At 41.9% G+C, this 21023-nt stretch overlaps 1 protein-coding gene across 5 annotated transcripts in view; it reads left to right on the top strand.

Annotated features, from left to right (window-relative positions):
• Positions 1-21023, top strand: part of KIAA0319 (KIAA0319 ortholog) — a 101382-nt gene that overhangs the window by 2610 nt on the left and 77749 nt on the right. Inside the window, exon 1 of one of the 5 annotated variants that reach the window (XM_025999299.2) lies at positions 10629-10746. The exons of the other annotated variants lie outside the window; for them this stretch is intronic. The gene's annotated coding sequence lies outside the window, so the exon portion shown is untranslated. Of the gene's footprint in view, positions 1-10628; positions 10747-21023 lie in introns of those variants that run through there. 5 annotated transcript variants of the gene reach the window in all.

A 21023-nucleotide genomic window follows, 5' to 3' on the forward strand; every position in this document is an offset into this window, starting at 1 on the left:
GTAAAAAGGGTTGGACCAAAATAACCTCTATTTTTGCATCATTTTTCAGTCTTTTAACAATAGGTGTTTGAATTTCAGAGCAAAGCTTCTTAAAGAAATAATATACAGGTAGATAAAGATACAGTGTTGGATTTTTAGCTCTGTTCCTTTCCCAAATAACCTTGGTAGAATTACATTATCTAGCTGCATATTCTTTTCCTGAATTTCAAAACAAGCAAGGAATCCTAGTAAACATCTATCTATTCAATTTAAGCAGTGTAGCTAGAATAAGGGCCTCAAAATGAATTTTATTTCTCTTTTTAAATTCTTTAAAAAAGATTTTATCTGGTTTTTTTTTTCAAAGATTTTTATCTATTTATTCATGAGAGACAGAGAGAGAGAGAGGCAGAGACACAGGGAGAAGCAGACTCCCTGCAGGAGCCTGACGCAGGACTCCATCCCACTGAGCCACCCAGGCGTCCCTTATTTATTTATTTGACAGAAAGAGGAGAGCTAGAGAGGGAGAGAACATCAGCAGGGGGAGGGGCAGAGTTGAAGAAGCAGGTTCCCTGCTGAGCAGAGCACCCAACTGGGGCTCCATCCCAGGACCCTGAGATCTTGACCTGAGCCAAAGGCAGATGCTTAACCACCTGAGCCACCCATATGCTCTTCAAAATGAATTTTTAAAGGTGGAATCATTCCATGCCATAATTTAAAGCATCATAATTATGAGAATCAAGGGGAAATTAACTCGTGTTGCTACCCACAATTTTATGTATTATATTTTGCAGTATGTTTTTCATGTGGTAAGGAGGTACAGATTGCATCCCTGCTGCTTAACTAGTCTTTACCTTCTTACTCTGGGCTTTTTTTTTTTTAAGATCTTATTTATTTATTCATGAGAGACACAGAGAGAGGCACAGACACAGGCAGAGGGAGAAGCAGGCTCCATGCAGGGAGCCTGACATGGGACTCGATCCCAGGTCTCCAGGATCACGCCCTGGGCTGAAGGTGGCCCTAACTAAACCCAGGCTGCCCCACGAGGGCTTTTGTATCCACTGCCATGCTGCGCCAGCTCTTCCCAAATCTGGAGAAACCTTTTTTGACCTTATTATACTAGTCTTCTTCCACTCAGTTGGCCATTCTCACTTTTTTTTAAAGATTCATATATTTATTTTACGGGTAAGGGGCAAACGGAGAGGGAAGAGACAGAGAGGGAGCACCCTAAGTAGGCTCCACGAGGAGCATGGAGCAGTTTGGTGCTGTATCTCACAACCCTTAGATTATGACCTGAGCAGAATCAGTCAGATGCTTGACCATTACAGCAGCCCAGGTGCCCCTCTGTGGTTTTATTTTTTTTTTTTAATTTTTATTTATTTATGATAGTCACACACAGAGAGAGAGAGGCAGAAACACAGGCAGAGGGAGAAGCAGGCTCCATGCACCGGGAGCCCGACGTGGGATTTGATCCCGGGTCTTCAGGATCACGCCCTGGGTCAAAGGCAGGCGCCAAACCGCTGTGCCACCCAGGGATCCCTCCTCTGTGGTTTTATTTCTAATTGCACAAGTCATGATTTGGATCTCTTAAACTATGCCCTTAAAAGAAATCCTCCTGGGGCACCTGGGTGGCTTACTCGGTTGAGCATCTGCCTTGGGCTGAGGTCATGATCCTGGGGTCCTGGGACTGAGTTCCGGGTCAGGCTCCCTGCTCAGCAGGAAGTCTACTACTCTCTCTCCCTCTTTCTCTCTCCTCTCAAATAAATAAATAAAATCTTAAAAACTTTTAAAAAGGGCAGCCCCAATGGCCCAGAGGTTTGGGCCACACACCTTCAGCCCGGGGTGTGATCCTGGAGACCTGGGATCGAGTCCCATGTCGGGCTCCCTGCATGGAGCCTGCTTCTCCCCCTGCCTGTGTCTCTGCCTCTCCCTGTCTTTCTCTCTCTCTCTCAATCTCTCTCTCTCTCTCTCTGTGTCTGTCATGAATAAATAAATAAAATCTTAAAAAAAAAAGTTAAAAAAATCCTCCTGTACTGTTGCTTTATTGTATTTATCTTCTCTCTTCCCTGTAGTCTTTGTCACCTCTGCAAACATACTTCTCTATAGTGTCTTCTTGGTATACTTTTACCTCCCGTTCTTGCCCTCACTTGTTACATCAGCCACCTCTCCTTTGTACTGGTTTGTTCCCTAGTGGGTGGTACATTTTTTAGGGTGCTCGTCTTCAGTGGGAATCATTTTTCTGGTGGAGTTCCATGTGCTTTCTATTGGGAAACTGACCCTCTGGACAGGTTTTGCAGTGCATATGCCTTAAAGTTTAGGCATTAATAAAAAGACTTGCATTAATTGCATTAATAAAAGACTTGTTGGGATCCCTGGGTGGTGCAGCGGTTTAGCGCCTGCCTTTGGCCCAGGGCACGATCCTGGAGACCCGGGATCGAATCCCACGTCGGGCTCCTGGTGCATGGAGCCTGCTTCTCCCTCTGCCTATGTCTCTGCCTGTCTCTCTCTCTCTCTGTGCGTGACTATCATAAATTTAAAAAAAAAAAAAAAAAGACTTGTTGTTGTATATGCATATGCTCCATTTAGCCTGGACATAGAGGTACTGGGTTGTCCAAGCAGAGTCCCCATGAGGGGGTGTGACTTGGCAGTCCTGGGTTGCCTCAGCATGCCTCAGGCTTCTTCTAGCCCCTGTTTATTAGTCTTTCTAGGCTGCACTGACACTTGTGAGGCTCTTCATAATATCTCATAATGTTGGTAGATGTCCACCGTCCTTCCTACTGCACCTGCGAACAAGATGCCACAGATTCAGGAGATCAAAACAAGACCCATTTGTTAGCATGAATTAGGGTCTCCCTGGACCCACCGCAGGTTACCAGCTGAGTGCATTCTCATCTGGAGGCTGTGGGGGAGACGCTACTTCCAAGCTTATTCAGGTTGTTGGCAGAAGCCAGTCCCCTGTGCTTATAGGACTGAGATCCGCCTTCCCTGCCAGCTGTCCCTTGTGGTTGCTCTCAGCTCCTTGAGGCGGCTCTCAAGTTCTTTCCAGATAACGCCCTTCATCGTCAAAGCCAGCAACAGAATATTTCTATCAATGTCTCCCTTCTGTTAGCAGAGAGAGATAACTGGTTTACATGGCTCGAATGATAGGTTAGGATTACTCCGATGGTCTCCGTGTCTTAGAGCCAGCTGATTTGTGACCTTAATTATATCTGCAAAATCATCTTTGCCAGGAATCCTAACATAATTACGGGAGTAACACCCAGGGATGAGTGTCACCAGGCCACCTTTGAATTTTGCCTGTCACACTTGCTGATGGCTCTCTGATTGACCGCAGCTCAAACGTGCAGTTGGTAAAACAACCTTGTGTTTTAATCTTCACTGTGTTGCTCCTTTTTTGGTCTTGGTAGCTCTGGTAATATTACTTGTACATCTTTTGTCAACCTTGACAGATTATAGCTTCTCTAGAACACGGATTATACCGCAAAAAAGACTGCAGCAGGTGGAACAAGACTTTGTGGTATAAAACTCACTCGGCCTGGAGCTGTGTGTGTTTCGAGGAGAGAGAGAGAGTGTGTGTGTTTGTGTGTGTTGTGTCCCGCCTGGCCATTTGTCTTTTGGAAGGAAGGTCCCCTGCTGGTCTGCCGGGCTAGTCTCCAGCCACCCGGCCTTGTTCGTCTTTGTATTCATAACAGGTGTTAACGCTTTTTGGAGAATACTTTTTAATTCTGTGGAACTTGCATGTTTTTGTGTCTTTCATAGTATTTAATTCTTTAATTGACCGAACTTAACTTTTGTCTCTGCATTTGAAACCAAATTGTTTTCCCTCCTTCTTTTTTTCCCCATTCTTAACGTTATTTTGTCAGTCTTTTGAAGATTCCTCCTCATTAGTCACGTATAGTTGTCACGATAGCATTGATTAAGTCATAATTCCCATCCCACTGTTTTGGGGTTGTGGTTTTTTTGTTTTGTTTTGTTTTGCTCCTAATTTGTTATAGAGTAAGACACAGTGAAAAGTCATTTTAATTCTTATAATTTAGGGACGCCTGGGTGGCTCAGCAGTTGAGCGTCTGCCTTTGATTCAGGTCATGATCCTGGAGTTCTGGGATCAAGTCCCACATTAGGCTTCCTGCAGGGAGCCTCCTTCTCCCTCCACCTGTGTCTCTGCCTCTCTCTGTGTCTCTCATGAATAAATAAATAAAATCTTTAAAAATATAATTCTTATATTTTAGATGGGTTTTGTTTAATAATGAATATTAGAGTCTACCTTTGCTTTTTCTTCTAATTCCCCAAGCATCCTTATATATTTTTGTTTGTTTATTTTTTGGCAAATGAATATTATTAAGTACTTTAAAGCACTCTGCTGAGTTTTGATTCATACTCCATTTCTTTGTGAACCTAACACATGGTCGTCTTTGACGTCTGTCATCCTCCTAGGGCAAACTGTCTCACCCAGCATACTCATTCCTTCTGTTTTCTCTCTTGGTATCATCTTTGTAATTGTGTTGAAAACCAGATTCTCGGGCAGCCTGGGTGGCTCAACAAACTTTGAACAATTCAAAGAACAAACTTTTTTCTTTGAACCGGTGTGGTTCTTAGAAAGCTGACAGAGGAGAGGTTTTTCCTCCTGCTCTTCCCTGATCTGCCCTTTGGGGCCCCACACAATCTACTCCCAGCTCCATTCCACACCGTTGCCCTTCCTGTGTTTAAAACCCAATGCTGGATCGTGTTTCCCTTAATTCTTCTTGATCTCCTAATAGGGCATCATTTTATACTGTAATTGTAAAGCATTATCTCTGTTGCCAGTAAAGTCCTGGTAATCCTCTGTGTTGATTGGCGCAGGTTTTCTTTTTTTTTTTTTTTTAAAGATTTTATTTATTTATTCATGAGAGACACAGACAGAGGGAGGTAGAGATACAGGCAGAGGGAGAAGCAGGCTCCCTGTAGAGAGCCTGAAGTGGGACTGGATCCCAGGACCCCGGGATCATGCCCTGAGCCAAAGGCAGATGCTCAACCACTGAGCCACCCAGGTGCCCCTGGCACAGGTTTTCTATAACTTGTTTTACTTTTTCGGCTTCTAGTGGAAAAAGAGTATAGAATATGGTACTAAAAAATTGCCAAGTTTTTACATTCTTGGTTTAGCCCCTCGCTGAATGGATTGTCTAGATTTCCTTCCATCTCCTTTGTCTGCTGGTGAAGAATGTGGGGCCTGCTAGTTCCTCGTAGGTGCAGCCGCAGCATGGTCTCTCCTGCAGGTACTTTGAGCTATGTCCAACCCATACCTCTCTCCAGGCCCCGGCAGGTCAGGGGTAAAGGGGTGTGACCCTCGAACAGTTCATCACCTGGTTTGTCAGGGGAAAGTGCTGGAAGTGAGAAAGATCCGGGCTGACTCTTTATTTCTACGTTCCCCTACTATTGAAAACTTCGAGGCTCGCTTTGGAAAAACTGCAAACTAATTTCTGTCTGGTGAGCCACAGAATTTCAGCCAATTCAATCAGAACATTCTGTATACCTTTGAGGATCGATCACAGTCTCTGTCTTACCTCTAAGATTGTTATTGGGAGGCTCAGATAATATGGAGCATGTAAAATTACCTTGTGAATATAAGCCCTATTATAAATGGCTGTCATATTGATGTGGTAGTGATAAGTATTACAAGCCATTAATTTCCTTGTTAGAAAGACTAATAGCTGGCAATATTCTACTTTCTTTCCTTTGCTATCATAGGAAATAAATGAACAATTGTTTAGTTCATGCCAGAAACTTAATTCATTTTTTAGAGATTGTATTTTTAAGTAATCTCTATACCAAACATGGGACTTAAACTCATGACCCTGAGATCAAGAGTCACATGCTCTACTGAATGAGCCAGTTGGGTGCCCCCAGGAAGTTAAATTGTAAAGGAAAAGTTTTTGGCTAGCTGATCACAGGTCTGCTAATAAATAGAATTAAAGATTGAACATTCTCCAAATTGACGAATGATTTGCCAGATTGAAAAGTTTAGTAAATAAGTGAAGGAAAAACCCTACTCTGCCCTTCAAGATTAAGAATTAAATTGATAAGGGAGAGATTAACAGGAGAAAAAAATCCAAGTTTTATGACCTGTGCATATGGAGGCTCAATAGTGAAATTGAGACCTAAAGAAATGACCAAAGCAGGCAGCTTTATAGTTTTTAGACAAGAGTGGATAACTCTTTGAGAAATTGATAGGAGAAAGAAAACTTAATTTTGAGAGCTTTGGTTAGCAAGGAGTTCTAAACAGAATTTGGGCTGGGGTCGTAAATTAGTAAACAGTAACAAGGGGTGTTTATACAGCCTTCTGAGCTCTAAATTTCCTGTTTCTGGTGCTGAGGATGTCTCCTTTACCTCTTGGTACAGAGAGGGCACCTTTCAGGCAGGAGATTTATTTCCGGCTTTCAGGGGGATGGAGAAAGTTCTGAGTCTCCTGGTTGCATAGGCTGTCTCTTAAGTAACCTTTATTTAAATCAATCAACATGACAGAGTGACACATTTTGGGGCAGCCCACCATGGGACCCTACAGAAATCACCAGCTGTGTTCAGAATTTGACACAAAGCAGGTTCGCTTTCATTGACACCCAAAGCACTGAGCCCCCAGACCTGGCTGTCACCCAGTACTGATGGGACTTTCCTGCAGGGTCACCTGCCTGCCCTCGCTGGGTGGTCAGGAGGTGCTAATTAAATTTTATAGCACAGAACAGAGCATTTGCTTAGGTAGCAAGGATGATCCCATTAGGTAAGAATTCAATTTAGGGAGAAATAAAAGTGCTGAGCCAATTGAAAGCTAAGCTATTCCCATAGTTAGGGAGATTATTTAAAGCCCCATGATGTACACTCAAGGTTTTACCTGCTGGAATTACTCTTCTTAATGTAGGAGCAGTGTCTCCAGGAGCATAAATCTGGTGTTATTTACAGAGTAAGGGCTGTGAGGCAGTGTCTTAATTTTGCAGCAGTTTAGAGATGGTAAAATATTTGCTGTAGCAGTTGGCCAATTGCTGCATAAATAAACAAACGTTTTCTTACCTTTTCTTCCAGCGTATACCCTATCATTAAATGTTGTCTCTCTGTCTGTGAATTGTTCTTTAATTTTTTTCATTTTTTAAAGATTTTATTTATTTGTTCATGAGAGACAGAGAAAGGCAGAGACATAGGCAGAGGGAGAAGCAGGCTCCGTGTGGGGAGCCAGATGCGGGACTCATCCTAGGGGGCCCCCAGGATCACAACCTGAGTTGGAAGGCAGACGCTCAACCACAGAGCAACGCAGGGGTCCCATGAATTGTTCTTTTATCTGATTTATCCAGTCACGCCCACAACGAGCAGGAAATTACTGTGTTTGGTTCTAGCACTGCTGCTGCTTTGATTCCCTGAATCCAAGACATGTAGGTGATAAACCCCTGGCCTGCAACCGTACCTGAGTTTGGAGGCTGCCTCTCAGCAAAGACAGATTCTGTCATAGTGACTTAAGTCCAGGAGGAAGAAGAATAAAAAGAAAGCATCCATGGTAGCCTCAGTGGCTAAGTTAAAACAGAAACACAGACCTGTCTTGGTTGAGCTTCCTGGATCTGAAAAACAGGAGTTTGTCCCTTGAGCTTTGTTAGTCTGTAAACCACAAAGGGGACAACATATTCATACAGCCTGTATGCCCTGTCAGGAAATGCTGTCCAGCAGTTGCATCTGGGCACATGAGACGAGGCTCCTTTGGGAAGCTTTCCTTTTCCTTGGGCAAGAGAGCTGCAACTGGTTTTCTGAGCCCGCAGAAGCATTTCACTCCAGCATTATCTATATAGTCAAAAATCAGAAACAATCTTAATGGTTTAGCAATCAGGAAATTAGTGAAGTAAATTATAATAATCACCTCAGTGGAATGCAGCATAATAACAAATAAGAATAAATATGCAGAATGTAACAGTGAAGAGTCATTTTTGTGATAGAAGAGTATTAATCTGATAGTTTTGGTAATGTATATGTATACATATTGAATAAATCAAAGGAGAGCCTAAAAGAAGAATATAGTCATTCATTAGTACGATTTGATTATAACTTTTCTGGTGTACATTTTTGTTATGCTGGTTTTTAAAAATTTTTTAATTTTTTAAGGATTTTATTTATTTATTCATGAGAGACACAGAGAGAGAGAGAGAGAGAGAGGCAGAGACACAGGCAGAGGGAGAAGCAGGCTCCATGCAGGGAGCCCGACATGGGGCTCGATCCCGGGTCTCCAGGATCACAGCCTGGGCTGAAGGCAGCGCTAAACCGCTGAGCCCCCCGGGCTGCCCTGTTACGCTGTTTAAATCATTATTTATTTCATCCATTTAGACTCTGTCCAGGCAGTGCACCAGAGCTCATGGACATAGATTCAACCAATAAAAGGCCATTCTTCTAGGGTATACCTCTTCTGGGTTTGGCAGTATGTAATTTTTAAAAATCATACTTCTTCCCTTGATCAAAATTTTTAGCTTAGATATAACACAGCAGGAAGGGACAGCCACAATTCAGTGCCATCATTTCAAAAACTGGTAGCAGCCATGGTAAAGCATCTCTGTTCAACACCTACAATTCAGGCCACAAGGAATCATATCCTGGAATAGATGTTTCACATGTTCCGAGGTCCTTTGTCATTGATGCCACTTCGGTTCTGTCTTGGCCTGCAGAGATGAAAGAAAACCCCCAGTATCTGAAGGCCAGAGTTACTCTTTCTTCCAAAATATCCCAAGATATTTGTCCTTTTTCACCTCTACACTTAGAGAATGCTCTCTGTTCTTGGTACTCCATGGGTTAGGATAAAGTGGCAAGTTTCAGAAAGCCTATCTTTTTAAAAGTACAAAGGATGATGTTCTGGGTTGGATTGTGTCCCCTCAAAAAGATATGGTGAAGGCCTAACTTCTCTGCCTGTGGAATGTGACTTTATTTGGAAATAGAGCCTCTGCAGGTGTAATTGAGTTAAGGTGAGGTCATTAGGGCAAGTCCTTAATCCAGTAGGACTGAGGGGCTTATAGGAAGAGGGAAATCTGGACACAGAGGCACACAGGGAGGATACCACAAGACAACAGAGGCCGAGGTGGGAGTGATGTCACCGCAAGCCAAGGGGTGGGAGGGACTGCCAGGCTGCACCAGGAGGTGAGGAAGCATTCTGCTCAGTCTGCTGACATCTCAGTTTCAGACTTCTGGCCTCTGGAACTGTGTGTGATGGGATGTATTTCTCCTGTTTTAAGGCGCCTGGTTTGTGGCACTTTGTTACAGCAGCCCTAGGAAACTGACACACATGGTAAAATGCAAGGATCAGGATCGTATTAAATAAATACCTACTTTAGTGAGTACCTAATGAGGACATAGAAGTGGGGAAGGCATTATAGACCTTGGCCAGGCTTTTAATAAGAACTCGGGAAAGGGTGGCTTTATGGCTCAGGACATGATCCCAGGGACCTGGGATCAGCAGGGAGCCTGCTTCTCCCTCTCCCTTTGCTGCCCCCCCTGCTGGTGTCGCTCACTCTCTCTCTCTCTCTCTCTCTCATAAGTAAATAAAATCTTTAAAAAAAGAAAAGCGTATCATTTCCCCCATTAAAAAAAAAAAAAAAGGAACCTGGAGGTTGATTTTATGTTTCATAACTTCCGTATGAATCAAGTACAACATATTCAAATTCAAGCGATTTAAAGAAGAGAACTTCAAGGTCAGGAGACAGGAAAACAGAGGGTTGTTTAGAAAAATTATTGCATTGAAAGCAAAAAAATAAAAAGTGAAAATTAAAATGCAAGACATGTCCAACCAGTGCTTACTGTAAAACGTGTTAGACTTGAGATGCCTGGGTGGCTCAGTGGTTGAGTGTCTGCCTTCGGCTCAGGCGTGATCCCACGGTCCTGGGATCGAGTCCCACATCAGGCTCCCTGCATGGAGCCTGCTTCTCCCTCTGCCTGTGTCTCTGCCTCTCTCTGTGTGTCTCTCATGAATAAAGAAATAAAATCTAAAAAAAAAAAAAAAGTCAGACTTTATAAAGGCAAAACTCCACTAATTTATTCAGATAGGAAGTTCAGATTTTTAGGAAGCCGGATGCCAGCATGTGTATCATTGCAAATGTTCCACGGTGGCTACTAATGCCTTCCTGCACTGCCTGTTTTCCCCCACTATTCTGGTGAATTTTTATGCTGTTATTTATTGGTCTTTAGTACTTTCTGAATAGTGACTATAAATGACCCACAAAATTAAATGTTCCTCTTCCAGATCACCTGTGGGTACTAAAAGTTTGTCAGACGATTGTACGTATTTTAAGACGGTGGCGTCGGTCCCTGAAAGGAACTAGCAGATAGATGGCTGGAAGTTGCAACCTCTTCCCCACCTACAGAGTAGCCAGATGCCCATGGTCCTTGATGTAAAGCCACATTTTCAGGCTCTGTATCCTGTTGGTTTCTTAATTCTGCCAAGCGCACAGTCAGACCTGGGAAGGCTCTTTGCTCTGGGTCCCTCAGGGTATCACTCGTCCCTTCATCCTGATCTGTTTGTCAGACAGTGCCCATTCGTGTCTTCAGGGAGAAAGGAAAGAAAGCGGCAGGCAGGAGGGCAGAAGCGAGGGAGGGGAAGAAGTGTGTTCACCCAGACCTAACCACCCTCTCTCCAAGTTATTCTCACTGTGGTTCCCTCCACGGCTGTCACGGAGCTCTGAGTCCTCGGCAGGAATTTTGAGCTTCACCTGGGCCTCCCAGTGGAATATAAGCTCCTCAAGGGAACGAGATCAGCAGAACCTAGAATGCTGCCTTGAATATGTAGGTGCTCAATACACTTTCTTCTTCTTCTTTTTTTTTTTTTTTTTTCAGGATTTATTTATTTGGCAGAGAGTGAGCAAAGTGAGCACAAGCGGGGGCAGAGGGAGAGGGAGAAGCAGACTCCCTGCTGAGCGGGGAGCCCCAGACAGCGGCTGAGACCATGACTCCAGCTGAAGGCAGATGCTTAACCAGCTGAGCCCCCCAGGCGCCCCAGTACACTTTCTTTTAAATAAGAGCTGTATTGAGATACATTTTCATACCTTGAAATTCACACTTTTAAAGTATATAATTTGGTAGCTTTTAGTATATGCAAGATATCTATACGTCACCCTATCTGATTTCAGAAGTCTTCATCACTTCATTAAAGAAACCTCATACCCACTAAGCTGCCCGTCCTGTCAGTCCCAGTCTCCATAATTTACTGTCTATTTTTATGGATTTGCCTATTCTGGACACTTCATATAAATGGGATCATACAATATGTATGAGGCTTTTTGTGACTGGCTCTTTTCACTTGACACAGTGTTATTAGGATTTATCCCTGTTGTAGTATGTACCACATCTCTTTTATGGCCAGTAACATTCCATTGTATGGAATATACCACTATATATCACATTATGTTTATCCATTCTTTTTTTTTTTTTTTAGATTTTATTTATTTATTTAGAGAGAGTACAAGTGTGAGCAGGGGGAGAGGTAAAGGTAAGAGGGAAAGAGAGACAGAATAGGGGTGCCTGGGTGGCTTAGTAGTCAAGCATCTGCCTTCAGCCCAGGGCGTGATCCTGGAGTCCCAGAATTGAGTTGCATATTGGGCTCCCTGCATGCAGCCTGCGTCTTCCTCTGCCTTTGTCTCTGCCTCTCTCTGTGTGTGTCTCTCATGAATAAATAAGTAAAATCTTAGAGAGAGAGAGAGAGAGAGAGAGAGAATCTTGAGCAGACTCCATGCTAAGCACAGAGCCCCATGTAGGACTCAATCACATGATGACCCTGAGATCATGACCTGAGCCAAAACCAGGAGTCGGATGCTTAACTGACGGACCCACCAGGGCACCCCTGTTTATCTGTTATTAAGTTGGTATACATTTGGGTTATTTCTACTTTCTGGCTACTGTGAATAATGCTACTATGAACATTCCTGTATAGGTTTTTGTGTGGACATGTATTTCCAATTCATAGGAATGGAATTAGTAACTATGCTTAACTGTTCGAGGAAGGACCCAAACTGTTTTCCAAAGGGGCTATACCATCTTACATCCTCACCAGCAATGTGCAAGGGTTCTGGAATCTTCACATCTTCCACAGTAGTTATGGTCTGTCTTGTTTATTATAGATATTTGATGATAACTATCTTGGTGGGTATGAAATGGTATCTCATTGTAGTTTGGCCTTGCATTTCTCTCATGACTAATAATATTGAGCATCTTTTTATGTGCTTTTTGGTCAATTTTGTATCTTCTTTGAAGTAATGTCTACTCTGTATATTCTGTGCCTATTTTTTTAACTGGGCTATTTGTCCTTTTGCTGTTGAGTTGCAATTCTGGGTAGAAGTCTTTTATCAAATATATGGCCCGTAAATATTTCCTGCCTCTGTCAGTTGTGTTTTCATATTCTTGATAGTGTGGTTTGAAACCTAAATGTTTAAAATTTTGGTGAATTCTATTTTATCTAGTTTTCCTTTTGTTATGTGTGCCTTGGGTAGGTACCATACCTAGGAAACCATTGGCTAATCCAAGGTCACAAATATATATATATGTTTTCTTCCAAGAGTTTTAGAGGTCTTTGATTCATTTCAAGTTAATATTTGTATATGGTGTGAGGTAGGGGTCCAACTTCATTCTTTTGCCCAGAACCGTTTATTGAAAAAACTATTCTTTCCTTATTGAATTGTTCTAGCACCTTTGTTGAATATTTGCTGACTAGAAATGTAAAGGTTTATTTCTGAATTCTCGGTTTTATCCCATTAAAGTATTTTTCTGTCTTTATGCTAGTGCCACATAGTCTCGATTACTATAGTTTTATACTAAGTTTTTAAATTGGGAAGTGTGAATCCTTCAACCTTATTCTTTTTTCCCCCAGATTTTCTTGGGCTATTTCGGGTACCTTGTATTTCTGTATGAATCTTATAATCAATTTCTGAAAAAAAAAAAGACAGTCATGTTTTTGACAGGAATTGTGTTGAATCTTTAGATCAATTTGGGAAATATTGCTATCTTAATCATATTCAGTACTCCATAAAATAGGTTATCTCTTCATTTAGATCTTCTTTAATTTCAAATACTTTATAGTTTTCATTGTACAAATTTTACACTTTGTTACAATCTATTACAGAATATTCATTATGATGCTATTATAAATAGAATTGTTTTTTTAATTTTATTTTTGCTTGTTCATTGCTATAGAAATACAACTGACTCATATATATTGATCTTCTATCTTGTAACCTTGCTAAACTCTAATAGTATTTTCATAGACTCCTTAAGATTTTCTGTATGTAAGACTGTACCATCTGCAAATAGATATAGTGTTACCTCTTTCTTTCAAATCTGGATACTTTTATTTTACTTTCTCTCTAATGTCCCACCTAAAATGTCTCCTACAGTGTGGAATACAAGTAGAGAGAGCAGATGTCCAATCTTGTTCCTGATCTTAAAGGAAAAGCTTTCATCTTTCACTATTAAATATGATATTGGTGATGAGTCTTCATAGATTCTGTTAACCAAGTTGAGGAATCAATAAATATTTGAAAATGAATAAATTTTTATATAGTCATTTATATATTCTTTACACATTTTGCATTTTGGGTCTTATTAATAAAGCTATTCCTAATCAGAGTTTATAAAGCTATTTCTGTAATATTTTCTTTTAATCTTAAAACTTAGTGTTTCACAGTAAGGTTTGTAATTCATCTAAAATTTATTTTGTATATGGTATGAGATTGACACGGTAACTTTTTATCATTTCTCTAGAAAGCCAGTTTTCTTGCCACTATTTTTATTCTCCTTCTACTTGCTGGACAATTTGATAGAAACACAAAAGGGAAACAGGAGTTGTTACAGGATACTGTGCTTTACAATTCTCAAGGCTGAGCACAGCTTTGAGTCATGTGGCAAAGGACCCCAGGTTCATTGTTCCTTCTAAACTGATGGAAATCAGGAGGAAGCCAGGGCTTCACTTACAACTTCCAAATCTCCCTTGAGTGTATTTCAGTGGTTCTAAATTGCATTCAGAATCCTAAGTGCAAGGAAGTCTGAGCAACATGATTTTTACATTTCCATCTCTCCTCTGTGAAGGGATGTATGAAGATGTGCAAGTAGATTCTAGTGTCAGGGTTTTTCAATTTATCTTCAAAGGGTTATCTTCTGTTGTCTTTTCCACCATTTCCCCTTCTGCATTGCACTGTTCTCATGGATCAGGTCATTCATCTTTATTTCTCAGATTCCCTTTTGATTTTGCTAGAGTACCCCCTCAAGGAAGTTTTTTATCAGTGTAAATGTGATAATATTCTGAGTTTTCAAATGTCCAAAAATGTATTAATTTTACCTTCACATCTGGCTGATAGTTTTGTGCAATGAAGAGATTCAAAGTTGTTTTTACTTAGAGTTTGGTATTGCATTTAGAAATAGAATGTTACTCTGAATTCTGCTGTTTGGGGATGATAACCTATTTCTTTCTCTAAGGAAGATTTTAGAATATTTTCTTTCGGAGTTCTCAAATTTTATGAAGATGCCTGGGTCATACATCACGCTTATTATTCTTATTATTATTCCTCTTGCTCTGAAGACTATTTTTTTTCCTCTCATCAAGGACATTTTGTTCTGTTATTTCTTTACTCCTTTCCCTCTATTGTCTGTTCTTTTTTTTCTAGAATACCTCTTAGCTATATGATAGAAATTCTGGCTTCTCCCTCATACTTTTTAACATTTTCCCATATTTTCTACCACTTTGTTATTCTGTGTGTGTGTGTGTGTGTGTGTGTGTCTGCACTAAGGCAGAGCTGTGTATCCTCAGACTCTGTAGCTTTCCTTTTTTTCAGAGGTGGACATATTGCAATCTCTTGAAAGAAAAGTTCTCTGGCTGTTTTCTTTTAGGGCATCGCCCCAAGGATGGTGTGTTGGCCTGTTCTGTCTCTCCATTCACGGGTGGAGGACTTGGAGCTTCTTCAGTGTTGTCTCTGCCTCCATCTCTAGGGAATGGGTTCTCTCTCCATCCCTAGGGAATGGGTTCTCTCTCTCTCTCTCTTTTTAAAATATTTAATTTATTTATTCATGAGAAACAGAGAGAGAGAGAGAGGCAGAGACACAGGCAGAGGGAGAAGCAGGCTCCATGCAGGGAGTCTGACATGGACTCGATCCCTGGTCTCCAGAATCACACCCTGGACTGAAGACGGTGCTAAACCACTGAGCCACCCAGGCTGCCCAAGGGTTTCCTCTCTCCATCAGTTTCATGCCACCTTCTTTCTGTCTTCTAGGAATTCGTTGGAATTTCAAGTCTGTACTAGTGCTCATTCTTATTATTCTTGTGTATTGGTTTATTTTCTTCTATCTGTTCAAATGTCCTGCCTGCCTTCTCCCTCTTTTTTTTTTATTTTTTATTTTTTACTGAGAACGTTAGAAAAGGGAAAGAGATCTGTGTCCAGTCTGCCATCTTGGACTAGAAATTTTCTTTTTATTCTTAGCTTGCCAAAGTTCTGGTAATGAAGCTGATTTCCCCAAGAAAGATTAATGTGAATATATTTGCTGTGTGTACTGTGTCTCTGGACAGTCCTTGGAATAAGAGTGACCCTTGTCTCTAGAATCTGTGTCTTTAGAGACATCAGCTGCTTCCAAGGATGGAACTATCCCTCTGTAATGACTCCCTGGGTATTTGGTCTGTCACTACAGCATCCTGCTTCTCTCAGGCTTTGTTGATAACACAGGTGTGTTAAGAGGTAGCTGTGATAGAGAATCACAAGACAAGTACGTTACCTCCCATACCACCATCTGTCAGAGGTTTCTCTGGAATCTTCTTACGAAAATTCTGGCATCCTCAGAAAGAATAAGACCTAAGTTTTCCATAATAATCACAACCAGCACCTTTCCGGGAAGCTTGGGTGTATAGAAACCTGAAGGAAAGTAATTGGTGGAGGGACTGAGAAGGGCATGAGTGAGACTGCCTCAGAAGAGTGGTGAGCCTAACTCTATGCTTCTGGGTTTCCAGTGTGCCAGCCCTGACTGATATCACACTGCTTCTGTTTCCTGCTGTGAAACGAAATACCAGAGAGACTTGGCAAGAGGAAGTAAGTCCTCTGCACGCATAGGGGTCAGGTAGGAGCTCCTGAGGGATGGGTTCAGAATGGGAAAAACAAAACACAATTATGGATTGTCAGCATTTCCTTCAAGGTAAAAGCAAATAGGCTCTCATATTTGAACCCTTCCTAACTAAGATTTAAACTAAGCTCCAGAGTGCTGCAGCCCTGGCTGCAAAAAATGATCTTTGAAAAAAATTCTGAAGTAGAATTGCCTATTTTTTGCATGTCTGAATGTTGAAGAAACTCAACTCTGGGGGCAGCCCCAGTAGCCCAGTGGTTTAGTGCCACCTTTGGCCTAGAGCATGATCCTGGAGACCCGGGATTGAGTCCCATGTCAGACTCCCTGCATGGTTGGAGCCTGCTTCTCCCTCTGCCTGTGTCTCTGCCTCTCTCTCTCTCTCTCTCTCTCTCTCTCTCTGAATCTCTCATGAATAAATAAATAAAATCTTAAAAAAAAAAAAAAAAAACCCTCAGCTCTGGGGCACCTGGGTAGCTCAGTGATTGAGCATCTGCCTTTGGATTAGGTCATGATCCCGGAGTCTTGGGTTGGAGTCCCACATCAGGCTCCCTGCATGGAGCCTGCTTTCCCTGTGTCTCTTCCTCTCTCTTTCTGTGTCTCTCATGAATAAACAAAATCTCTAAAAAAAACTAAAAAACTCAATCAACTCCACTGCTCCCACCACAACACTGGTAAAATAAATTTAAAATAAATTGCTAACTTTCCCCCCAAATGGTATATTATTAACCAAGGAAACACAGAACAGCATTTTAAGCCAGTTACTTGGGCAGTGTGAGACCTAGCTGTGATTGCAGTCCACTTACTTGTCCTTTCAGTTGATACTTTGATTCAAGCCAGAGCTATGATTGGTTTGCTCTGGCCAAAGCAGCCTGGGAAAATTGCTACAATATGATTTGCACCCGTGCTGACCGCAGAGTGTGGTGCTCTGCACATCAGAAGGTGCTCCTTTATTTTAGGGTCCCCCCTCCCTTGCACATTAAGGCCTCCCTGCAGGTCTGGCTGACAGGGTGAGAAAAGTGTTGTTGATAGAATTGTGTGAAGACAGGCCCCCCTCTCTCCCTTTCAAGATCATGGCTGGGGCAGATCTCCTCTCCTTTTCCTTGTCTTCCTAAGGCAGTCACTCCCTTCCATCTCTGTAGTATTGCTCCTTGTGGTTACTGCATTCCATTGGTTCTGGCCCTCCTTGCGACACCAGAAGGTCAGTAGCAGCCTCAGGCCATGGCACCAGGCCAACACCATTCACCTTGCTTCATCCCGACATATAGGCATTGGGGTCATCTCAAGTCTTGAGGAGGAGGAGAGCACAATGCGTAAAATACTTTGAGAGAGAGGTAGACCACATTCACGTAACTTTTATCACACTCTATTGTTTTAATCATCCTAGTTGATTACTAGTCATTAATCTCATACAGTGCCTAAATTAGAAATTAAACTTTATCAGATATATGTGTGCATAGGAACAAACAGTACACGTAGAATTTGGTACTATTTGTGGTTTCGGGCATCTGTGGGGTGGGGTCTTGGAATGTATCCCCCACAAATAAGGGGGGATATGATATTCCTGCCGTGCTGTTAACCAGTCTTGTGGCTTTGAACACCAGCTCTATGGTCAGGACTTCCACATTCTCTCTCCTCTGAGTTCTGGATGGATTTATCCCATGGCCTGCTCAGCAGCTCCACTTGCATTGGATGTCTTGCATTATTTTGGGTCATGGCCTTGCCTTTCTTCCAGTTGCTTTGTCATCCATACCTACACTCTATCCAAGCAGCTAATGCTGTAGGTTCCACCTTCAGGATAAATCAGGACCTTCATTGCTACCATCTTGCTGTAGTACACCGTCCTTCACCTGGATCACGCTGTCCTTCACCTGGATCACAGCAGGCGCTCCCACCGCGTTTCTGCGTCTGCCCTTGACCCCTGCACTGTCTTCCATATGGCAGCTGAGGGAGCCAGTCCTCCAGCGCGTCCCATCTCCGAGAACAAGCCAGGGACCCCTTACACTGATCTACAAACTACAGTGGCTTCCCGCTGCCTCCCCAACTGTATGTTGGTGCTTTCCCTTGTCTCACCTGGCTGGCTCCCTTGCTGTCCTGGAACACAGGGCATGTTTCCTCCTCAAAGTGTTTGCATTCATATCCTCTTCATTCAGGCACCCACTCAATTCATCTCTCATCGCCTTTAAGTTCATTAATTCTTTAGCGCTGTCAAGTCTGCTAGGTCACCCATCCACTGAGCCTTTTTTTTTTTTTTTTAAGTAATCTGTACACCTAATGTGGGACTGGAACTCACAGCCCTGAGATGCAGAGTCGCTTGCTCTACCGACTGAACCAGCCAGGTGCCCCCCGCCCCCATCCACTGAGCTTTTGAATTTTGGGGAGGCTTTTTTGTTTTTAAGATTTTATTTATTTGAGAAAGGGACAGAGAGCAGAGCAGGGGGCAAGCAGAGGCAGAGGAAGAAGCAGACCCCTCGCTGAGCAGGGAGCCCCCATGCGGGGCTCCTTCCCGGGGTCCTGAGACCATGACCTGATCTGAAGGCAGACACTTTACCAACTGAGCCACCCAGCCAGCAGGGCCACTTTAACCTAATGTCTCCTCTTGGGAAACCAAACTTGCCATGAAAAATTGAGCCCAAACCTGCGGTTGCCAATTCTCAAAAGAAAGTTTTTTTCTTCACACAGAACACTGGGGCCAGATATTTTTGCTTTCCTATTCACCCTTTCGCCCACAAGGATCTCTCCCAAAGGTTCCCGGCTCCATGAGGTTCTTTGTTTCCAAGTCCTGGACTTGAATGTGACCAGGGCTCTGACCTGTGCCCTCTTAACATCATTAAACTGAACTCCAGGTTTTAGAAACCTGCAATCTCTGGCAGCCACTGTGTTGGGATTGGTTTTTCACTCTGCTTTCCAGCTACCTGTTCCTTTTAGTGCTTATTCTCTGAGTGTGATTATGGATTTGAAAGGGTATTTTGTACTGTATCGTATTTTCCCAGCAACCTCAATAGTTTACTGGGTTGCCATCTTGCTAGACACAGAGATCCAGACTCTTCCCACACATATGTTATGCCATATTTTCTGTTCACGGTGCACATCTCTCATGTAATATTGTGTCACAGACTGTGGTAATACGTGAATATTATATATCCATGGGATATTCAATTAACTTAGTCATACTCAATATGGGACATTTGGGATTCCAATTTATTATTTATTATTATTATTGTCTTGTGTTTTAGTTATGACAAAACTAATTTTATTTAAAAGATTGCTCTTCATTATATCTTTCCTACTTTTATGCTATTAAAATATCAATTTTTTAGATTAAATAGTAGAAAACTAGGATTTTGATTTATCTTTTTAAATATCTATCTATTAGAGAGAGAGAGAATGCCCCAGGGGAGAGGGACAGAAGCAAAGGGAACCCCAAGCTGACTCCCCACTGAGCATGGACCCTGATCCCATGACCCAGAGATCATGACCTGAGCCAGAATCAAGAGTTGGGCACTTAACCAACTGAGCCACTGGCCGTCTCTTTAAATATCTTTGCTGAACTATATCCCTTCATCTAATCCCCTGATTTGTAAGTTCATTTTCAGTTTGGCATTTTATTTATTTCTTCCTAATATTAGTGACAATTTTTGCTGACTAAGAAATGTTTTACAGCTTTGTCATCACATTGACAGGTGAAAAAGATGGGTGACAGGTATATAGAAAACTAAACAAGCAACCAAGACATTTATTAACTGCCAAAGTACAAACATTTTTATTTTTATTTTTTTAAATTTTTTTTTTTTAATTTTTATTTATTTATGATAGTCACAGAGAGAGAGAGAGAAAGGCAGAGACATAGGCAGAGGGAGAAGCAGGCTCCATGCACCGGGAGCCTGATGTGGGATTCGATCCCGGGTCTCCAGGATCGCGCCCTGGGCCAAAGGCAAGCGCCAAACCACTGCGCCACCCAGGGATCCCAAAGTACAAACATTTTTAAAAGAAAGATGTATGATTATATGCAGCTCATTCAAGAAGAATATTACATAGTTATAATAAATTAAACACATGCAAAATAAAAGTCATTTTTAATTTTTTAATTATTTTTATTATTTTTTATTATTTTTAAAAGATTTTATTTATTCATGATAGACACAAAAAGAGAGGCAGAGACATAGGCAGAGGGAGAAGCAAGCTCCTCTCAGGGAGCCTGATGTGGGACTCAATCCCCAGGCCCGGGATCATGCCCTGAGCTGAAGGCAGATGCTCAACCACTGAGCCACCCAGCGTCCCAATAAAAGTTATTTTTAAAGTCTGCTTTGCATGTATGGGTTTTTAGAAAGTAAGCTAACATAAATCACCTTATTAAAAATCCACTGCAGTAAGAAATTATCAAGTATCCACTGTAAAAACATCAAGATAAATTGAGCTTTTATAGTATTTGAATATAATGAATTTTTATCAATATCTTGAGAGGCACCTGGGTGGCTCAATCAATTAAGCATTTGACTCTTGGTTTTGGCTCAGGTCATGATCTCAGGGTCATTGAGATTGAGTTGTGTGTGGGGCTGTGCTCAACTGGGAGTTGGTTTAAGGATTCTCTCTCCCTCTCTCTCTGTCCCTCCCCCTGCTCTTGTATTCTTCTCTCTCTCTCTCTCTCTCTCTCTCTAAATAAATAAATAAATAAACAAACAAACAAACAAATCTTAAAAAAAAAAAGATACCTTGAGAGGATCATGCTGGATCTTTTATATTAACTGATAGGATTTTAAAGAGGTTCCTGGGTGGTGCAGTTGGATAAGCATCTGACTCTTAGTTTTGGGTCAGGTCATAATCTCAAGGTCATCAGATAGAGGCCCATTTGGGGATCCATGCTCAGTGCAGAATCTGCTTGAGATTCTCTCTCCCACTCTGTCTGTTCCTCCTGCTTGTGTGTGCATGTGCCCATGCTCTCTCTTGAATAAATAAATCTTAAAAAAGAAATA

The sequence above is a fragment of the Vulpes vulpes genome, chromosome 12 (genome assembly GCF_048418805.1).
Source record: "Vulpes vulpes isolate BD-2025 chromosome 12, VulVul3, whole genome shotgun sequence".
NCBI lineage: Eukaryota > Metazoa > Chordata > Mammalia > Carnivora > Canidae > Vulpes > Vulpes vulpes.